This window comes from Electrophorus electricus, unplaced genomic scaffold (assembly GCF_041902795.1).
Source record: "Electrophorus electricus isolate QZ-2024a unplaced genomic scaffold, ASM4190279v1 Scaffold27, whole genome shotgun sequence".
Lineage (NCBI taxonomy): Eukaryota > Metazoa > Chordata > Actinopteri > Gymnotiformes > Gymnotidae > Electrophorus > Electrophorus electricus.
In genome coordinates, this window is record NW_027658550.1 from 82,395 (window position 1) to 91,498 (window position 9,104).

The following is a 9,104-nucleotide window of genomic DNA, read 5'->3' on the forward strand; positions in this document are numbered from 1 at the left end:
AGGGCGAGGGGCAGGATGCACAGACTCTACCGACTGGGACGAACATTTATTAACAAACGACACAATGGCACGCTTATCACAAACAAGGAACATGAAATGGTTAAAGTTAAACAAACACGATACACAATAATACATCTAACAAACACATTACATTCAGACATTACGCCAACAATAACCAACATCCTGCACACTTTAACACGCGTTTATATACATTAAGGTGCAGGTGTATATACGAGGTGCAGGTGTGGTTACAGACAAGACAGTCCTCCCACTGCACATGGCGGGTCGAACCACGTGAATCGCGGGAGGCGAGCGTTCCGTGACAGAACCCCCTCCCAAGGGGCGCGGATCCCGACGCATCCGTCCAATGAACGTGAACCTCCAGGTACCGTGTACACGTACACACAAACACAGCATGGCAGTGCCCGGCGCCCAGGCGGGCCAGGTGCCGCCAGCAAGAGAGACCTCACGGGGAGAGAGAGAAAGGCAGCTTCCCTGCCTCTCTCGGGGCAGTCCGGTACACTCCACCACACGTTGCGCCTGTAAACACAAAAGGCGCAAACAGAAACACACAATAGCACCAACACACAAACACAAGGCGCTGTGACGTGGCGCCCGCCGTCCCCGCAGGCTCCTTGACGTGTCCGTGGCCTCAGCGGACACGCGGGGGTGCACGTCCGCCCCGGTTCCAGACATCCCTAAACGGTCCTCCTCTTTCCCGCCGCTCTAAGAGCGTCCCAGAGGCGGGTTGCCTCTGAGGCTTTGGGCAGACCTTTCCAGTTTCGCTGGCGAGTCAGCTGAGGAGAAGGGTCTTGGGAGATCCCGCTGGCTCCACGCAACCGCCCTCTTTCTGGTGGTTGTGGTGCCCCTCGGTCCTCCCTGGCCCGGGCTCAACCGCCTGAGGCCCCCCCCAAGAAATTCCTGGGGCTGTTCCCCTCTACCTCCGGAGAAGACGCAGACAACGGTCCTCTCCCCAATATCCTGGGATCCAGGCAGAGGTGCAGAGGATGTTCATGCACCCCCCGCTAGGAATTACTTTTTTTGTCGAGGGAGAGTGCGTGCTGTAGCGGTTGGTTATTCTGTAACGTGTGCTGTAACATAGTCAATGTTCACTGTATTAGTGTTCACCGTATGTGTTTAATGTTAATCGTTTCTTGTTTGTATCAGTCGTGAGTGATTCTTGTGAGTGCCGTTAGTGTTTCATGTTAAATGTGAATAAATGTTCGTCCCAGTCGGAGGAGTCTGTGCGTCCTGCCGCTCCCCCTACGGCACTCGGGCCACCGCACGTTACCGCACCACTCTGATTAGCAGGGAAAATTAATGAATTAATTATTATTTAAGGACTATGTTAAATCAGTCTTGACTCATAAAGTCACAAGTTCAACAATGTGATTATTACTTCTGAAACCCTAACTAAATAAATAAATATGGCAGTGTCTTTACTTAAAATTCAAAAAAATCCATCAACCCATTGTATAGAGTACATTGTATTAACAGAAAACTTTTTATCCATCCAATTTGTGTTTGCAGATGTCAAAACAATATGGATCCATATTCACTGTGTATTTTGGTCCAAAGAAAGTAGTTGTCCTGACAGGATATCAAACTGTCAAACAAGCACTGGTGAATCATGCAGAAGAATTTGGAGACAAGAGACATCAGTCCCATATTCTATGACTTCAGCCAAGGATTCAGAAAACCTTATTCAGCCAATTTAGATGATGGAATGTGTGTGTGAGTTGATCATGGTACTATTTAAATTTTAATTAGGTAAATTATTTGTTTTTCATTCATTATTTATTTACTTTTTTGTTTTGATTTTTTTCAGAATAGATGGTGACTAGACTTCAGAAGAGTCCTAATAAGGAGCCTCCTGCTATTGAATATATTAGCCCAGGGTAATCTGTAGATAAACTACACCCTGTATGTTAATAGTGACTATGTGGAAATGTTCAAGTAGTGGTGTGCTGCCAAGAACTAATACTAAGGACTAACTGTTTCACATCCTGTTTAAGAGCCTTATAGGAGGGTAGAAACTGTTCATCAGCACAGAATGAGGTAGACTTCAGGAAACTAACTAGGAAGTAACAGAGACAATGACAGCAACAGCAACACCAAATCTAAACACAACTGGCAAACCAAAATAACCGACAAACTGGAAAGCAAAACAGGGCTTAAATAACCAAGACTGATGAAGATCCAGATAAACATTACCAGACACGGGTGAACATAATTACAGCTGGGGATACAGGCTCGGGGGTGGAACAGAACGAAACCAAAACAAGAGCTTGACAAAACCGAGCCAAGTATACCAGGGACAGAAACCAAACCAAGCACGTAAATATGTCGCCGTGGGAACTGCGATGCCTGTGACACACAGTGAGCAGGCTGTGTGCTGGGTGGCTACTGTCTAGCTGCATCATTTTCATTTTCCCCAAGCAGCAGGACTGATGGCTATCCTGTAAGGCTGGAGGTTTGTGGCCTATGATGGATTCTGCAGTCCTCACTACTCTCTGGAGGACCTTCAGTCACTTGCAGTGCAGCTGCAGTACCAGACAGTGATGCAACCTGTGGGTTTGCTCTCTGTTTTAGATCTATAAAAGGTGGTGAAAATGTCAGGCGGCAGGCCAAACCTCCTGAACCTTCACAGAAAGAAGAGGTGCTGTTGGGCTGATCTCACCAGTGTGTTGGTGTGGTTGAACCAGGTGAGGTCATCTATGAGGTGTATACCGAAAAACTCAACCGACTCTTTCCCCTTGGGATACGTTGATGTATAGGCGAGAGTGACCACCCAAATGCAGCTTCCTGTAGTCCACAATCATCTCCTTCATTTTACTGACATTGAGCTGGAGGATGTTGTCGTAGCAACACTTTGATAGAGCACTAACCTTGTCTCTGTAGGTTGACTTGTCTCCCCTTGTGATGAGGCCTAGGATGGTTGTGCTATCAGCAAACTTGAAGATGATGTTAGATGTGTGTTTGGCTACACAGTCATGTGTAAATGGGGAGTACAGGAGGGGGCTGAGCACACAACCCTGTGGAGCCCCTGTGCTCAGAGTCAGTGTTGAAGAGAAGCTGTTTTCTACTTTCCCCACCTTGGGTCTGCATATCAGGTAGTCCAGTATCCAATTGTGGACCAGGTACCTTGCGTGGGTTAACTGCCTTAAAGGATCTGACCTCCTCAGACACAAAGCTCTCCTGATCTACTGGGAGTTTTGCAGCAAGGGGGATGTTTTCCTCAAACCGAGCATAATGAACATTTAGCTTCTCTGCAAGTGAGGAGGTCAACCCCCCTATCACAGTACCAACTTCCTTTGTAGTCAGTGATCATGCAAAGTCTATTCCACATATGTCTGAGAATTCATTGATGTTAGTGCCAGCTGTGTCACAAAATATCCACCAGTCTGTGGTTTCAAAGCAGTCCTGAAGTGTGAAGGTGGCCTCTGCACTCCATTGATAGACTGATCAGAAAACCTTTTTTCCTGTTTGAGTTTTGTCGGTATGCAGGCAGGATAAGGATGGAGGTGTGATCAGATTTTCCAAAAGAAGGGCAGGGGAGGTGTTTATATCCTGAAGGAGAAGTCACCCAGAGTGACACCAACAAGGGAAACATTAATAAAACAAGATTCATGGTGAAAGAGCATGACTAAAGTGTAAGAGAAGAATTAGGAGAAAAGGGGAAACCGTTGTGAAACAGCCAGAGGGAAGCCAGGCCAGCAATGTTCTTCATAAAAGGCCATTTTCTGAAGACAATTATTATTTTATGTTATTTTCCTTATTAATCATGGTTATAATTTGGTTTTGCACTGGAATAGATCATAAGCAGTTTCCCAATGTGTGTTTCATCATGAATACCTGTTTTATATAAATATTGTAAAAACATGCAGTTGTCTCACAGTTAAGATGAAAAACCATTCTGCATTTTGTGTTTACATTTACATTTATGGCATTTCGCTGACATTTAGCTGTTTAACAACAAAGGTTTAATGATTTCTGTTTATGATCAAGGAATTCTGTTTTCTAATGGTGAGAACTGGAAAGAGATGAGGCACTTTGCCCTTAGCACCCTGCAGGACTTTGGGCAGGGCAAGAGAGGGAGTGAAGAGAGAATCATAGAAGAGATGTGGAATTTGAGGGAAGTGGTGGAGAACTTTAAGGGTAAGAGACATAAGTATATATTTTCTATTTTACTCTTACCAGAAGTAACTATTTTTTGTAGTTGAGCCAAAAATGTAATTATCCAAATTATCCATAATGTAATTATCCATTTATCCAAAATGTAATATATGGGAACATTTAACATCCTGTTATTGGTTATTGTATAAATGCCTCAAATATCACCTCAGCCATTGTATATGGAAGCAGGTTTGAATACAGTGATCCTCGGTTCCAAAACATGGTAAACCGAAGCAATGAGAATATCAGGATCACTGGTTCAGCTTCTATACAGGTACCCTGCTATGTTTTTGAATAAGCAAGAGACACAAAGATAGGATGATGTATGGATAAATGTAGGAGGCACATAACAAAATGTTAATCTGTGTGTTTGTAGCTTTACAATATGTTCCCCTGGCTTCGGCTCTGGCTAAAGGACTGGAAAATTATCATGGCAAACTGTGAAAAAACTCTGAAGGATATAATGCAGCTTGTGCACAGCCTCCAGGAGACCCTGAACCCTCAGGAGTGCAGAGGCTTTATTGACTGTTTTCTAGCATGCAAACAAAACGTGGTATGTCCTTCTTGTGCTGTATACAGAAATGCTTAATGTGTCAAGTTTTATCTTGTACATAGTGCATATACAACCACTCATATTTTGGAGTATCCATATGACCTCTGTAGTGGTATGAACTCCTAATTTATAATTCTGCACTCATCAAATTTGTTATAGTTATAGTAAATTAATGGGGCACCATCGCATATGGAAATATTTTAATCAGTCTCAACTGGAAGTCGCAAGTTGTCTAACTCGTGATCATCCACCACAGGTTAGAAATGCCACCAGTGAAGCCACAAACTTGACAGCTAATGGAACGTTGAACTAATCAGCAATCGCATAGTGTATAATACATTGAAGAATAGAGGGAATAAAGAGAGAAACCAGATAAAACAAATGAGAATATTTGTTTAGAAAACAAAAGTAATCTACAGGACTAACTAGAAGACGACTCAATCTGACCTTTAATCAATAGGCAACTTAAGTTAATTTATATAGCACTTTTCATATACTGTGGCAATTCAAAGTGCTTCAGTAGCACTATCTGGCTGCCAAATGGTGAAACAGAAAACTCTCGTTTGCATCTCAGTGGGAGATTTTGAGTTTGATCAACAATCGATAGGATGTTTAGCAACTAATCACCAATTCTAAAGGAATTAATGTATTGATTCATATAGGTAATATCATTTTTAAAAACAGACAGGATAAATGAGAATAAAGGTCATACAGGGATCCCTAATAACTGACAGCATTACCTAGAGAACTACTAGATGTGAAGTTTAATTGCTAGTACTACAGTAAGTGGAAGCAGTAGTGGAAAGACTAACAAAATTAACATGTTTTGCTTAATTGACTATACTTGCACAAGGAGCTCTATGAGTGTGGGAAGCCTGATTGTCACACTGTGTAAAGGAATTCCCTGTTCGCTATGTCACAAGAATGACAACATCAAAGTTGGCTTTCAAAAGGCCGTTATCACTTCTTATTATGGGGCATTTGGACAGTTCCAGCAGCCTGGAACATTGTCCATGTGTGCGTGATGCTCTGTGTGGGACAAAAACAAGCACACAAAAATCACACAATTCACAATACAGATAGGGGCAATATTCATGGGAGACAGGAATGTCTTTCCCTTGCTCCAAAGCAAGTTCAGTCATGAACTGTCAAACACCTGTTTCAAGCTTGGTATACACCTCTTTAACTGGTGTTTAAACATTGATAATAGCAGTATTTATACACATTGCGTTTACAATTGGCAGAGTGTCCTTGATTGACTCTCTTAATTCAGTGGAAAGTTAAATGTAACACTGTTCAGATTGCAGAAAATAAAATTAAAAATAACACAAATGTACGATGAATGTGAAGACCCACTGTGCTGCAAATGAAACGTGATGCAAAATCAAAAAACGCATGCAACTTCAGAAACCCTGCAAATAACAGCTACAACACGACGGACATGTTTCTGAGGACACGGAGAGGGAATGGACTCCTATGAGACCAGTGGTGACCGAGTAGCTAATGAAAAATATTTATATTTGTGATTACCATGGTTATATCGTTTGTTATGGATTATGTTGATACAGAATGAACAACTGATCTATTCATGCTCAGCAGTTTTGCATATTTAATTCTGCTAGGTTGTAATGCAGCTTTAAAGAACGCTGATGAAAAAAAAAATCCCATTTAACGCGACTATGTTTCTGGCTTAATACGTAGTTAGTTAGCTAGCTAGCTAGCTACCTTCAGAGTGTGTTACTAATTTACAGGATACACTATGTTTTTGTTCAGGTTTGATAGTTTAACTGGTCTGCTACAGTGACCATCTTGTCAATTGTCTTATTCTTACTAGTTAATCTCAAGTGTGTTGTTTTTACATACATACAAAATATGGTTTGAAATCAATAACGCTCTAAAAGTAGGTATATGGACAGAAACCTAGTTGTATTCGACAGAATCTCTTTAGGCTGAACTGGAGTTTAAAATAGTAACACACTCTGAATGCATCTAGCTAGTTATTAACTGGCAGGATCAGGTTTATATTTCTGTTAGTTGGGATTTTGTTTTATCAGTGTTCTTTAAGGCTGCATTCTTTACAACCAAACATGTGCAAGAATGCAAAGCACAAATAGGCCAATTGTTCATTCTGTACCACCAGTGACAAAACTTTGGAAATCACAAATATAAATTACTTTTCACTGGCTGTTTGGTTGAATAACCCCTTTTTGTGTCCCCCTGAAACAACACTTTCATTGTGTTGTGACTGGATTTGTAGCATTTCTGAAGTTGCATGTGTTTTTTGAATTTGCACTGCATTTCTGAAATGTAGCATATGTTGTCATTTTGAATAAAATGTTTTTGGAATTTGTATAACATTCATGAATTTGCATTGCATTTCTGAAATGTAGCACATGTGTTTTGATGAATGTGTTTAATGTAGTTGCAGCATGTTGGGTCTTCCTGGCCACCATACAAATGAACATGGATGAAACAATGGCTTAAGTTGGCAAGCATAAATGGAACCTTATGATTTTAAGCTTCTTTATAGGTTTTAGCACAGCAAAACTGGTTCCTTAAAAATATAAATAAAATGGGACTTCTTAAGAAAACCTTTTCATGCTTGTTGAATTGGTTCACTGTTAGGCCAGCTGATTAGGCTTGGTATGGAAAAAGCCAGTGGTTTGATGGTTTTCAAACATCTCTCTATATGATCCCTGGTATTACTCAGTTGTACTCTGATGGAAGAAAGTGGTCTCTTATGTTGGCTGACTAATTGATCCCTTCTGATTATTGGTTAGGAGGCTGGAAAAAAGAACTCATTGTTCCATGCACAGAATCTCCTTCAAACTGTTTCCAACCTGTTTGCTGCTGGTACTGAGACAACCAGCACAACGCTCCACTGGGGCATTCTGCTTAATGGCCAAGTACCCCCACATACAAGGTAAGAATTCCAACTGCAATGTGAATATCCAGTGTCCAAGACATTTCTCCAATGAGGAAGACAAAGAGGTGCTTGATGGTGTTTGAGGGTTTACCATGGTTGCTTCTTGTATTTGTTTATATTGTAATATTGAAAGAGTTGATTGCTTTTGTCTTCTTAAAAACACGAGACAATATCTTCTGTTGTGCTCCAGATCAGGTACAACAGGAGATTGACAGGGTGGTTGGAGGCCGCCAGCCAGTGCTGGATGACCACAAGAACCTGCCTTACACAGATGCAGTCATCCATGAGACACAGAGACTGGCAGACATAGTACCCATGAGTCTCCCTCACACCACTACCTGTGATATTAACTTCCAAGGCTTCTTCATCAAGAAGGTCAGGCTGTTAGATTAACTGAGAAGAGTCTAAAAGCAATACAACAAAAGCATGCATAGGATAAAATTATTAAATGTACGTAGGAGACTGAGAGCTGAAACTGGCTGGTTTATAAATATAACAAAGACATGACAAAATGGCTGCGTAAATTTAAATTTTGCACTGTTGTCATACCAGAGAAAGCTGTCACTAGCTTCCTGCTTAAGCTAAAACTGTGATTCTTTGCAGGGAACCTGTGTATTTGCTCTTTTGACATCCGTGTTGAAGGATGAGAATGAGTGGGAGAGCCCTTACACTTTTAATCCAGGACACTTCCTCGATGAGTAGGGACACTTCATTAAGAGAGATGCCTTCATGCCCTTCTGTGGAGGTGCACTGAAATCATTTTCTGTCATTGATCTGGTGCTCCAGATTTCATGTTGTACTTTAAATGTCTGTCTGTGTGTCTGTTAAGGGCGTAGGGTGTGTCTGGGAGAGAGTCTGGCCAGGATGGAGCTGTTCCTCTTCTTCGCCACTCTTCTGCAGCACTTTCGTTTCACTCCTCCACCTGGCGTGTCTGAGGAACAGTTGGACCTCATGCCAGCTGTGGGCTTCACGTTGACCCCTCTCCCCATAAGCTCAGCGCAGTAAACTACTTGGCATAATCCATTCACTTTTAACATGTAAGGGTAGTATTTACATTCAAGGTTGGAATAATATTGGCAAAATACTATTTAAAAATTCACAGGCACTGGTGCAACCTGGATTTCAAAGTTCATCACACGTGACCAACACATTCACATGTAACTCACTTATCTGCCCCAACACTTGGCACCTAAAATTAAACCCTCATCATTCATATTGCTGAGTAACATTCAGTTTTATAATAAATGTATGATTTCTTATATGTGAATGAACCTTAATAATTTACAGTAAATATTAACAGTGCTTTTAGTTTTTCATGCCAAGTCAAGTTCATAGTCATCCCTCAGTATAATTCGTATATACATTATTACAAATGTTTCATCTGACAGTAGTGTGACACATATGAACAACATGGGAAGTCTGCCTCTGTTTTGCCATAATCTTCAAATA

General features: G+C 41.4%; 1 pseudogene; it reads left to right on the plus strand.

Moving 5' to 3' along the window:
- Positions 1-367: 367 nt before the first annotated feature.
- LOC145655502 (cytochrome P450 2K1-like) lies at positions 368-8,674 on the plus strand (annotated as a pseudogene).
- Positions 8,675-9,104: the final 430 nt, after the last annotated feature.